This window comes from Heterodontus francisci, chromosome 19 (genome assembly GCF_036365525.1).
Source record: "Heterodontus francisci isolate sHetFra1 chromosome 19, sHetFra1.hap1, whole genome shotgun sequence".
Taxonomy (NCBI): domain Eukaryota; kingdom Metazoa; phylum Chordata; class Chondrichthyes; order Heterodontiformes; family Heterodontidae; genus Heterodontus; species Heterodontus francisci.
Window position 1 is genome coordinate 68187400 of NC_090389.1, and position 13895 is coordinate 68201294.

Here is a 13895-nt window from a genome sequence, read left to right on the forward strand (position 1 = left end):
AGGTGTGGCAATAGATGGGACTTTCCATGTTTGGGTTGTTTAGCTGGAATTTCATCCTTGCCAGGTGCCCTTCTGTTGCTAGGCGGTCTATGACCTTCTCAGGCTCCGGTGATGAGCTAATCATCTAATTCATCCATGACAGGAAGTTGCAGGAGAGCATCAATTATGGACTGGGAGATGTACAACTCGCAGGAATACAGCTCACAGTAGTGTGCAGCCCAGTGGGACATCCATTTACTTCTGTTGGTGAGTACTTCACCATCTACTGATTTTAGAGGAGAAACCTTGGTGATGGTAGGGCCAAGCGCCCTCTTGATTCCTTCGTATATAGCTTGCAGATTTTCTTTGTCACATGAAGTTTGGATTTCTTGACATAAGTTGATCCACAGCTCTAAACGTGATGGTCTGCCTTGTGTCAACATCCCTTTCAAAAGAAATAATGCCAATACCAGCACTTTGCAGTGTCACTAGAATGCTCGCTGCCCATCAAAGCCTTAACAGAAAACTGGCATTGATAAAGCTTGGAAGTGACTAAGTTCAATCACATATGCTCAGGGCAAACCTCAGCACTCTTTCCGGGCCAGTAGAAGATGTAATTAGCCTCTTGAATAGAGTCTGTGTCGGCTAATCTGGTTTCTTGTAGAGCAGCAATGTCAACACCAAGCTTGTGTAGCTCACGGTCAATCAAGGCTGTCTGTGCACACATGCTGTGCAGTGTGAGTCTTTGTTCATTCTAGGGCATATTGTCCTCACATTCCAGCTTCCAAGTCGAAAGGTTACCTTTCTTTGTTTGCTGAGTAACCTAGGCATGGTTTTAGGAGGTGGAGACTTGTCTAGCATCTGCATCTCCCTCTCGACCTCATAGGCTGGTGTCCAGAGGAAAGATGAAAGCCTATATGTCTCTATGAATAGGCACTAAAATATGAAAAGTGCTACACAGTTCCATAAGTAGATGACATTACTCTGACTTAACAGGAATTCACTGCACTATGTGGGTTAGTGTTACCAACACTGTTAGGTGCTCAGCTGTTTAGTTCAAATGGGTCAAGAGAGCAAGGCTATCATGGACAAGTTGAGCTTGGTGAAACTAAAGAAAGATGCAGGATCAGCAAGTGGGGAGGGGGGACCCTCGGGGAGGTTTGACTTGGGCAAAGGAGCAGGCAAAGTAGCAGAGGCAGAACGAATGGTCTTAGTGACAAAAATGTCCATTTGCTGCTTGCACTTGTTGGAGGTGAGGGCGAAGGGTGCAATGGGAGAGGAGTTTAAGGAGATAGTTAGTCATGGAGAGGGGAAACCTGATGGTACATGGTGTGGTCCAACCAGATCGGGTGATGGATGGCTAAAGCCAGATACGCTTATGTCTGCACCCTTTGGGCTCGGGGGAGCAAAGATGGTGGCCATATCAGGGAATCGACAAGCATGGAAGAGAGCAAACATTTTTCGGTGGACGAAAGGGTCAAAGGTGGAGGTGAAGGTTAGTTCAGCAGATTGATAGTTGCAGAAGTATTAGGCAGAATTTTCTCAATTTACTCCCTGCTGAAACTTTCACCTAACCAAATAGGCATGGATGGAAGTGGCCGCGGAGGTCCACAGCAGAGGTGTGCTCCCTCCAACCTGGAGACAGTGCACCAAGAGGATCCAGGACCTCAGGAGGGTGAGAATAGTGAGTGACATCAGATGCCAAGCCCTGCACTCTGACTTTCCCAACTTTCTCCTGCACAGTACCCCTCACAGGCACCTCACATCTGTATCTGAACAGTCAACACTCATCCTCATTCTACTGCCCTCTTGCACCCATGCCTCACAGTCACCCTCCCCTAAATGTTGTCCTTCCCTCCTCTTCACGCAAGCCATTTCTCACACTCACAACTCTCTGGTATCTCTCTTTGCAGGCGAAGAGACAACCTTGGAGACAGGAAGTGACTGGAGCAGGGGGTGGTGAGTGGTGGCCCTCCAGTTACAGGGACCTTGACAGCCACTGGCAATGAATGTCCATCAGACCTGCTGGGAAGGAGGTCTTGTTCCAGGAGGCTGCAGATGTCAGCAATGACCTACTGTGAGACCCTGAGCCTCCAGAGGCACTGTTGCCTACATAGAGAGCTGATCCTCTACCTGTAGACCCTATGTTGAAGGTCTTACCTGCTTGAAGCTGAATCTCTGTGTCCATCCCCTCTGCATTGTGGTGTAACATGTGGCTGAGGAGAAGGCAGCTGGTAGTGGTGGAATTGGTGTTTCTGCTCCTCTTGCTCCTCGTCAGAGGTGCATTAGACCTGCGTAAGCTGCTCCCATGCCACGGTGAAGCGGCAGCAGGGAAGTGCAGCCGAAGGTGAGTGAAGTGAAAGATAGGTGAAGTGACTTCCATGAATTTGGCAATTGCAGGTCAAGCACTGAAAGCACACTCTGAGAAGGAGTACTGTGAGCAGCAGCCTCTCACCTGGCCATGGCTGCAGCTCTTCATTTTCACTGACCAAAGGCTTCTCAGCCTGTCAGTTTCACTGAAGAAGACTCCCCGCTGTGCACCCGCCTTGGTTACGCTGGTGATTTGCTGATAGCTTGGGAAATAAGACCGCTACCTGTTAAATCCAGAAACCTCGGCAAAAACAGAACTTAACTATTAGAATATTTAAATGCCTAAATTATCTGACAGCTGCACAGGGTTTCTCTGCTCACCTTCAAACTGCCTGGGTGTAACCCAGAAGTGGGCAAGACGATGGCAGGATCCCGACCCGATGTCACTTTTAGGGGGTTTAACTCCCTACACATACCCTAACCTGCCTCCCCTTGCCTGTAAAAATTACGCCCATTGTGGCAAATGGAGGCCCAAATGCTAGGCAGCAGAGATAATTTTGCAGAAGGCATTAGTGAGAAAAAAACAATTTTGCAAAACAGCAGACTCTCAGATGGTCCTGCAGTAGCATTTTTGCAGTGTCATGCTATGAGAGAAATCAGAGACTTTCAGGGCAGCAGATGGAAAACACTAGAAGTTAGCAATTGGGAAAGACCAGGAAGAGGGATGTGGTTACAAAGAGGGCTAAAAGATCAGGAGGAAAATCATGCATTCAATCATCAGCTTTTTAAACTGACAGCATTTCAACCGATGTGTCAGCCTATCAGGTTAATAGCTCACTTCAAATAGCTGTCAGAGAAATGTCAAAGTTATTGGTAAAGTGCTTTAAGGTTTTGAAGCACTGGGAATTTCATCAGCATTTTCTCCCGATCGGCTGCCATAGCTTATTTTAAATTAAATCAACAAACTCTCAATCCAGGTAATCCTTCCTCAATAAAAGCAAAATACTGTGGATACTGGAAATCTGAAATAAAAGCAGTAAATGTTGGAAATACTCAGCAGGTCTGGCAGCATCAGTGGAGAGAGAAACAGAGTTAACATTTCAGGTCCGTGACTTTTCGTCAGAACTGACGTCCTTCCTCTCTATCTGGGCTGCTGGAGGGATTCCAGGATAAGGACAGATACACCAATCAGCCCGTCCAGAGTTGTTGTTTGAATGTAGATGCACTGGGTTTAGTAGTGGGCGATGTACATGGTTTCAGTTCACAAATTAACATCCTGTCTCTGCGGTCTCTATTTTTAAAATATCTTTCAGCTTCCTCGGAGTAAATCAGGTTGTTTCAAACGTTAAAATGTTAAAATTACAGTAGACTCCAAAATGCTTGAAAATGCATGCACTGAAATATTAAAAATCAATATTTTTCAGGGGAGGAAGAGGTGTCTTCCCTGACTCCTCTCCAGAAAATAATTCTTGTACCTTCAGAACTCTTAATCTCCCTTCAATAACTTATAAATCCATCAATGCTTCAAACTATGGTTTTGTGCATTTTTGTTTTTTCATTCTGCAATAAGCTAACAGAACATTGGGTATCCCTACAACTTTAGCCTTGACAATCTTGTATCCCAGTTTGTTTTCCATGTAACTCCCAGAAAATTAATTGGCTCAGAAATCGTACCTGTGCCACTACAAGTGCAATTGGACTTGACTTCTACTTGACCAGCCTGCTCCATTGATGACCCCCATACCAAATTATGGAGTCAGAGTCAGTTGGTTAAAAGGGATGGGTGGCCAGACCATTTTCAGCACTTCTGGGACACCTGCCAAACAGAGGCCGGGGTGTTGGAACAGTACCTTGATGTTTCATCTGGTTTGAGGGGGTGGCATGTCAGTCTGGCCGTAGTGTTCCAAGTGTACCACTTTTCCTTCTATCTGCTCCATGGTGCTTGTGGTGCTTCTACTAATGACAATAAAACTGTCTGAGACCAGTTGCCATTGGGAAATGGCATTGTGGTTTCCACCTGTAGCCATTTGCACGGCAAGTATGCCTGTATCAACTCATGGTGGGTAGGGGGCGAGTGGACAGAGTGCCAGTTCACCCCATTGGAATTTCTCAAGGTGGCTAGTGGTAAACAGGAGGAATTAAGTTAATTCCCAAATTCCCTCTCTTGTCCCTTGCCCAGATGGTGACCCAGACATTCAATGCTCTGGTCTTCATGCACCTTAAGCCCCAAAACCAGGGCTTTTTGCCATCTGTTTTTGGGGGGCAAGTGAATCATGGGTTTCTACTTGATTTGAAAATAGGTGAGATTGAAAAGATTGAAGTAAACGTTTGTGAATCTTAAATCTATACTATTTTTCATAGGTTCTCAATCAAGAGAGGAAATACATTATTGACACCCCTTCCTTCCATATTATGTCAGGCAGTACCGCAGGACTGAAAAGGGGAAGTCCAAAGCCTACTTCCTCTTGCCAGCATCTTATCTAGCAGCTACCGTAATGCTAAGATATGCTATCATGTCAGACAACACAGTAGACGTGTCTTCCCCGTGCAATTTCTATAACAAGTATTGTGACTGCTGGTCCTTCTTCCCAGTAATTTTTCTTTTGTTCTTTCATGGAATGTGAGCATCACTGGCAAGGCCGGAATTGTTGCCCTTCCCTAATTGCCCTTGAAAATGTGGTGGTGAGCCCATTCTTGAACTGCTGAAGTCCATCAGGTGTAGGTATACCAACAGTGCCATTAGGAAGGGTGTTCCAGGATTTTGACCCAGCGACAGTGAAGGAAGTGATATACGTCCAAGTCAGGATGATGTGTGGCTTGGAAGGGAACTTGCAGGTGGTGGTGTTCCCATGCATCTGCTATCCTTGTCCTTCTAGGTGTCAGAGGTCGTGGGTTTGGAAGGTGCTGTTGAAGGAGGCTTGGCGAGTTGCTGCAGTGCATCTTTTATATGGTACACAGAGCTGCCACTGTACATCGGTGGTGAAGGACGTGAATGCTGAAGGTGGTGGATGGTGTGCCAATCAAGCGGGCTGCTTTGTCCTGGATTGTGTCGAGTGTTGTTGGAGCTGCACTCATCCAGGCAAGTGGAGAGTATTCCATCCTGACTAGTGCCTTGAAGATGGTGGACAGACTTTGGGGAGTCAGGAGGTGAATTACTTGCCACAGAATTCCCAGCCTCTGACCCGCTCTTGTAGCCACAGTATTTATATGGCTGGTCCAGTTAAGTTTCTGGTCAATGGTAAACCCCAGGATGTTGATGGTGGGTGATTCAGCGATGGTAATGCCATTGAATGTCAAGGGGAGATGCTTAGATTCTCTCTTATTGGAAATCATCATTGCCTGGACTTGTATGGCGTAAATGTTACTTGCCATTTATCAGCCCAAGCCTGAATGTTGTCCAGGTCTTGCTGCATTTCTACACGGACTGCTTCAGTATCTGAGGAGTTACAAATGGTGCTGAACACTGTGCAATCATCAGCAAACATCCCCACCTGACCTTATAATGGAAGGAAGATCATTGATGAAGCAGCTAAGGATGGTTGGGCCGAGGACACTACCCTGAGGATCTCCTGCAGCAATGTCCTGGGGGTTAAATGTTTGGCTTCCAACAACCACAACCATTTTCCTTTGTGCTAGGTATGACTCCAACAAGTGCGGGGTTCTCTCTCTGATTTTCATTGACTTCAATTTTACTAGGGCTCCTTGATGCCACACTCGGTCAAATGCTGCCTTGATGTCAAGGGTAATCACACTCAACTCAGTTCTTGTGTTCAGTTCTTTTGTTCATGTTTGGATCAAGGCTGTAATGTGGTCTGGAGCTGAGTGGCCCTGGCGGAAACTAAATTGAGCATCGGTGAACAGGTTATTGCTGTGTTAGTGCCGCTTGGTAGCTCTGTCGATGACACCTTCCATCACTTTGCTGATGATCAAGAGTAGACTGATGGAGCAGTAATTGGCCGAATTGAATTTGTCCTGCTTTTTATGGACAGGACATACCTGGGCAATTTTCCAAATTATAGGGTAGATGCCAGTGTTGTAGCTGTACTGGAATAGCTTGGCCAGGGGCACGGCTAGTTCTGCAGCACAAGTCATCAGCACTACTGCCAAGATGTTGTCAAGGCCCATAGCCTTTTCTGTATCCAGCATGATGATAGCGAAGAGAGGAAACTGCATTGTGAAGAGTAATGTAACCTTCTTCAAAAGTGTCAATGCTAAAACACTTCCAGAAGACAGTGACAAAGATTTTTTTTAAAATTCATTCATGGGATGTGGGCGTCGCTGGCCAGGCCAGCATTTATTGCCCATCCCTAATTGCCCTTGAGAAGGTGGTGGTGAGCTGCCTTCTTGAACCGCTGCAGTCCATTTGGGGTAGGTATACCCACAGTGCTGTTAGGAAGGGAGTTCCAGGCTTTTGACCCAGCGACAGTGAAGGAACGGCGATATAGTTTCAAGTCAGGATGGTGTGTGACTTGGAGAGGAACTTGCAGGTGGTGGTGTTCCCATGTATTTGCTGCCCTTGTCCTTCTAGTTGTTAGAGGTCGTGGGTTTGGAAGGTGCTGTCTAAGGAGCCTTGGTGCATTGCTGCAGTGCATCTTAGAGATGGTACACACTGCTGCCACTGTGCGTCAGTGGTGGAGGGAGTGAATGTTTGTGGATGGGGTGCCAATCAAGCGTGCTGCTTTGTCCTGGATGGTGTCGAGCTTCTTGAGTGTTGTTGGAGCTGCACCCATCCAGGCAAATGGAGAGTATTCCATCACACTCCTGACTTGTGCCTTGTAGATGGTGGACAGGCTTTGGGGAGTCAGGAGGTGAGTTACTCGCCTCAGGATTCCTAGCCTCTGACCTGCTTTTGTAGTCACGGTATTTATATGGCTACTCCAGTTCAGTTTCTGGTCAATGGTAGCCCCTAGGATGTTGATAGTGGGGGATTCAGCGATGGTAATGCCGTTGAATGTCAAGGGGAGATGGTTAGATTCTCTCTTGTTGGAAATGGCCATTGCCTGGCACTTGTGTAGCACGAATGTTACTTGCCACTTATCAGCCCAAGCCTGGATATTGTCCATGTCTTGTTGCATTTCTACATGGACTGCTTCAGTATCTGAGGATTCACGAATGGTGCTGAACATTGTGCAATCATCAGCGAACATCCCCACTTCTGACTTTATGATTGAAGGAAGGTCATTGATGAAGCAGCTGAAGATGGTTGGGCCTAGGACACTACCCTGAGGAACTCCTGCAGTGATGTCCTGGAGCTCAGATGATTGACCTCCAACAACCACAACCATCTTCCTTTGCGCTAGATGACTTTGATGACTTCACATCTGCAACAACTCAAGATGTAGCCCAGCCAAATCAAGCACAGCTGAGATCAATACTGCAAGATCCACAGAGAGAATCATTAAGTAGCTATAAAGCAATTGCTAAACCTTAAAGAAAAAGAGGAAACTTTAAATTTAAAATAAGTGGATAATGTAATGTTGTTTAATGTATTGGTGACCTCACCTTTAAGTAATCTTTCCTTTAAGAGACCAGGCCACTGATGTAACTGATGATGTCAGTATATACATATAACACCATCTTGTAAGGAGACACTGAGCACATGGCCTGCAGACAGAGCACAAACAGCAACGGGGACAAGACCTGGACCTGAGAAATGTGTAGAGCTCATACAATGTAAACAGCAAAGGAATTAAAGAGTGTTGTGTTGAACCTGAATATCAAGCCTACAACTATCTTTGAGAAGGCTCACTTATCTGCTTAACAGCTCTGCATTAAAAAAAACACAGCATAACACTACAAAATTCATGGTGTATCTCAACTGCACGGCAAATTGTTGGATTTCTTAAGGAATTAACAAAGGTCCATGACATTAACGCATAGTTCTAATGGCATGAATTTTCACCAGTTTCTGACCCAAATGCATGTTAGCAGATGGTGATCTGTACAATTTGGTACCTGACAATATAAGAACTTGAGGAAACTTAAGTGTGTTTTGCAACAGTCACAGTCTGATGTCAGTAAAGTTCAGAATGATTTTGCTAACCTCAATAGTCACAAAAAGTCGGGTAAGAATCACACAATATTCAGCCGTTTCTTGATATCCTGTGGAGTGAATCAAATTGGCTGAAAACTGGCATCTGTGATGCTAGGGACCTCAGGAGGAGGCTGAGATAGATCATCCACTTGGCACTACTGGCTGAAGATGGTTGCAAATGCTTCACCTTGTCTTTTGCACTGACTGAGGATGGGAATGTTGAGGATCATCCTCCTCCAGTCAGTTGTTTAATTGTCCACTACCATTCACGACTGGATGTGGCATGACTGCAGAGCTTTGATCTGATCTATTGGCTGTGGGATCACTTAGGCATGCTGCTTCTGCTGTTTAGCATGCATGTATTCCTATGTTGTGGCTTCACCAGGTTGTCACTTCATTTTTAGGTCTGCCTGGTGCTGCTCCTGGCATGTTCTGCTACACAGCTCATTGCCCCTCATAAAAATGTTAGACAGCGGAAGACAAAAGAAAAATATGGCCCACTGTAAAGTAAAATCTCGGATTATCTCTTTCAGCTATTCTTGATAGTAATGCTGGTTAAGTCTTTAGATATATGTGATGTGTTTCTCTTTTTGTTGTTAGTGCCATTCACTGAAGGCCATTCTTAGCCATAGAACTGGAATAAAGGAAAGTGGAAGATGGAGAAAGTAGTTCAGTTTCAAGTATGCCCAATCTTGTGTGATTCTTACCTTACTTTTTGTGACCATTGAGGTTAGCAAAACCATTTAAAAAGACCTTTACTGACATTGAACTGTGACTGTTGCAAAACACACTTAGGTTTCCCCAAGTTCTTATATTGTCAGGTACCAAATTGCACAGATCACCATCTGCTAATGTTGTGGAATAATCAGACTTGGCACGGGAAGTACTCGCAACCGACTTTTATTAACTTGTGCACAAGGAGAACAAACAGTAGAGTTCACATTGAGACAATTATACTATTCTGCAACCAATAATCTTACAACAATAGTTCAATCCTTAATTTGCATTCTAAAGCACCAATAATATTACAATTCAGTTTTTGCTCTAAACGAATAAGATAAAGTAATTTTCAATCCTTCGTTTACTTATCTATCTCACCATTGGCCTTGCAGCTGGTACAGCGCAATAACAGAAAGAGACATTATGCTTCAACAACACTCTTATCTCATCACCCAGACATGACACATTCCTAAGGAACAGTTAGTGTGAGAAACATACTGACCAGGCAAACCCACACCCTTGTCCGAGGGTGGCTCACCTCAGGTTCCACACTAAAATGCATTTGGGCCAGAAACTGCTGGAAACTCACACCATTAGAATTAAGCATTAATGTCATGCACTATTATTAATTCCTTAAGAAATCCAACAATTTGCAGTGTAATTGAGATACGCCATGAATTCTGTAGTGTTGTGCTGTGTTTTTCTTTTATGTAGAGCTGTTAAGCAGATCAGGGAGTTGTCTTAAAGATAGATGTCATCTTGATATTCCGGTTCAACACAACACTCTTTATTACTTATTGTATGAGTTCTACATGTATGCCTGTGCTGGGACGAGGGAGCAGTACCCCAGGACATGCGCGATGCCAACATCATCACCCTCTATAAAAACAAAGGTGACCGCAGTGACTGCAACAACTACCGTGGAATCTCCCTGCTCAGCATAGTGGGGAAAGTCTTTGCTCGAGTTGCTCTGAACAGGCTCCAGAAGCTGGCCGAGCGCGTCTACCCTGAGGCACAGTGTGGCTTTCGTGCAGAGAGATCGACCATTGACATGCTGTTCTCCCTTCGTCAGATACAGGAGAAATGCCGTGAACAACAGATGCCCCTCTACATTGCTTTCATTGATCTCACCAAAGCCTTTGACCTCGTCAGCAGACGTGGTCTCTTCAGACTACTAGAAAAGATCGGATGTCCACCAAAGCTACTAAGTATCATCACCTCATTCCATGACAATATGAAAGGCACAATTCAACATGGTGGCTCCTCATCAGAGCCCTTTCCTATCCTGAGTGGTGTGAAACAGGGCTGTGTTCTCGCACCCACACTTTTTGGGATTTTCTTCTCCCTGCTGCTTTCACATGCGTTCAAAGCCTCTGAAGAAGGAATTTTCCTCCACACAAGATCAGGGGGCAGGTTGTTCAACCTTGCCCGTCTAAGAGCGAAGTCCAAAGTACGGAAAGTCCTCATCAGAGAACTCCTCTTTGCTGACGATGCTGCTTTAACATCTCACACTGAAGAGTGCCTGCAGAGTCTCATCGACAGGTTTGCGGCTGCCTGCAATGAATTTTGCCTAACCATCAGCCTCAAGAAAACAAACATCATGGGGCAGGACGTCAGAAATGCTCCATCCATCAATATTGGCGACCACGCTCTGGAAGTGGTTCAAGAGTTCACCTACCTAGGCTCAACTATCACCAGTAACCTGTCTCTAGATGCAGAAATCAACAAGCGCATGGGTAAGGCTTCCACTGCTATGTCCAGACTGGCCAAGAGAGTGTGGGAAAATGGCGCACTGACACGGAACACAAAAGTCCGAGTGTATCAGGCCTGTGTCCTCAGTACCTTGCTCTACGGCAGCGAGGCCTGGACAATGTATGCCAGCCAAGAGCGACGTCTCAATTCATTCCATCTTCGCTGCCTTCGGAGAATACTTGGCATCAGGTGGCAGGACCGTATCTCCAACACAGAAGTCCTCGAGGCGGCCAACATCCCCAGCTTGTACACACTACTGAGTCAGCGGCGCTTGAGATGGCTTGGCCATGTGAGCCGCATGGAAGATGGCAGGATCCCCAAAGACACATTGTACAGCGAGCTCGCCACTGGTATCAGACCCACCGGCCGTCCATGTCTCTGCTATAAAGACGTCTGCAAACGCGACATGAAATCGTGTGACATTGATCACAAGTCGTGGGAGTCAGTTGCCAGCATTCGCCAGAGCTGGCGGGCAGCCATAAAGACAGGGCTAAATTGTGGCGAATCGAAGAGACTTAGTAGTTGGCAGGAAAAAAGACAGAGGCGCAAGGGGAGAGCCAACTGTGCAACAGCCCCGACAAACAAATTTCTCTGCAGCACCTGTGGAAGAGCCTGTCACTCCAGAATTGGCTTTTATAGCCACTCCAGGCGCTGCTTCACAAACCACTGACCACCTCCAGGCGCATATCCATTGTCTCTCAAGATAAGGAGGCCCAAAAGGGAGGGATGAGTTCTACACATTACTCAGGTCCAGTCTTGTCCATGGTGCGGCTTGTGCTCTGTCTGCAGGCCGTGTGCTCAGTGTCTCCTTACAAGATGGTATCTCCTGCTATATATATATGCATATGGTGACGTCATCAGTTACATCAGTGGCCTGGTCTCTTAAGGATAAGGTTACTTAAAGGTGAGAGCACCACTACACGACATTACAAGATCATCCCCAAATTGCTATGCCATTAGTCTCGCCAAATCATTGTGATGAGTAACTTTTTCGGTAGCAAACTGGATCAAAAGCCATCTACACTATTTTCCAGCCCAATATCAGCCCATCCCAAATTCCCTGGTGCTTTTCAGCCCTTCCCAAAATCCACCAACTGAGTCCCAAGTGACACTATATTGTAATGGTGGTGGGGAGGGTGGTGTGGTATGGCCGTGGGGGTCAGCGGCACTGCAGTTCTCAATTTCTTGCTTTTACACTTGGAAAGCATTCGGAGTAAGTTAGAATCAACTGACAGAGCTGTTGTTTGTTTTAATAACATAAGAAATAGGAACAGGAGTGGGCCATGCTGCCCCTTGAGACTGCTTTCACATTTCATAAGACTAAGGCTGATCCTCAACTTCAGCTTCACTTTTTCACCTAATCTCTCTATCCTCTTCCCTTAGAGTCCAAAAATCTATTCGTCTTTGCCTTGAATATACTCAACAACTGAGCATCCACAGACCTTTGGGGTAGAGAATTTCAAAGGTTTACAATACTCTGAGTGAAGAAATTCCTCCTCATCTCAGTCTGGAATCGCTGTCCCCTTATCCTGAGACTGTGCCCCTCAGTTCTAGTCTCTCCAGCTAGGGGAAACAGCTTTGCGGCATCTATTCCGGCAAGCCCTCTCAGAATCTTACATATTTCAATGAGATCACCTCTCATTCTTCTAAATTCCACAGAGTCTAGGCCCATTCTACTCAATCTCTCCTCATAGGACAATGCTCTCATACCAGGATTCAATCTAGTGAACCTTTGTTGCACCCACTCTAGGGCTTGTATATCCTTCCTTAGGTACAGTACTTCAGGTGTGGTCTCATCAAAACCCTCTACAATTGCAGCAAGACTTTCTTACTCTTGTACTGCAACCCCCTTGCAATAAAAGCCAACAAACCATTTGCCTTCCTAATTGCTTGCTGTACCTCTTCTTCATTGGCCTCCTTATCTCGAGAGACAATGGGTAAGCGCCTGGAGGTGGTCAGTGGTGTGTGGAGCAGCGCCTGGAGTGGCTATAAAGGCCAATTCTAGAGTGACAGGCTCTTCCACAGGTGCTGCAGAAAAATTTTTGTTTGTCGGGGCTGTTACACAGTTGGCTCTCCCCTTGCGCCTCTGTCTTTTTTCCTGCCAACTGCTAAGTCTCTTCGACTCGCCACACTTTAGCCCTGCCTTTATGGCAGCCCGCCAGCTCTGGCAAACACTGGCAACTGACTCCCACGACTTGTGATCAATGTCACAGGACTTCATGTCGCGTTTGCAGACGTCCTTAAAACGGAGACATGGACGGCCGGTGGGTCTGATACCAGTGGCGAGCTCGCTGTACAATGTGTCTTTGGGGATCCTGCCATCTTCCATGCGGCTCACATGGCCAAGCCATCTCAAGCGCCGCTGACTCAATAGTGTGTATAAGCTGGGGATGTTGGCCGCCTCGAGGACTTCTGTGTTGGAGATACAGTCCTGCCACCTGATGCCAAGTATTCTCCGGAGGCAGCGAAGATGGAATGAATTGAGACGTCGCTTTTGGCTGACATACGTTGTCCAGGCCTCGCTGCCATAGAGCAAGGTACTGAGGACACAGGCTTGATACACTCGGACTTTTGTGTTCCGTGTCAGTGCACCATTTTCCCACACTCTCTTGGCCAGTCTGGACATAGCAGTGGAAGCCTTTCCCATGCGCTTGTTGATTTCTGCATCTAGAGACAGGTTACTGGTGATAGTTGAGCCTAGGTAGGTGAACTCTTGAACCACTTCCAGAGCGTGGTCGCCAATATTGATGGATGGAGCATTTCTGACATCCTGCCCCATGATGTTTGTTTTCTTGAGGCTGATGGTTAGGCCAAATTCATTGCAGGCAGCCGCAAACCTGTCGATGAGACTCTGCAGGCACTCTTCAGTGTGAGGTGTTAAAGCAGCATCATCAGCAAAGAGGAGTTCCCTGATGAGGACTTTCTGTACTTTGGACTTTGCTCTTAGACGGGCAGGTTGAACAACCTGTCCCCTGATCTTGTGTGGAGGAAAATTCCTTCTTCAGGAAATTCCTTCTTGCTGTACCTACATGTTAGCTTTTTATGTTCCTTGTACAAGGACACCCAAATCTCTCTGAACACCAACATTTCATATTTCTCA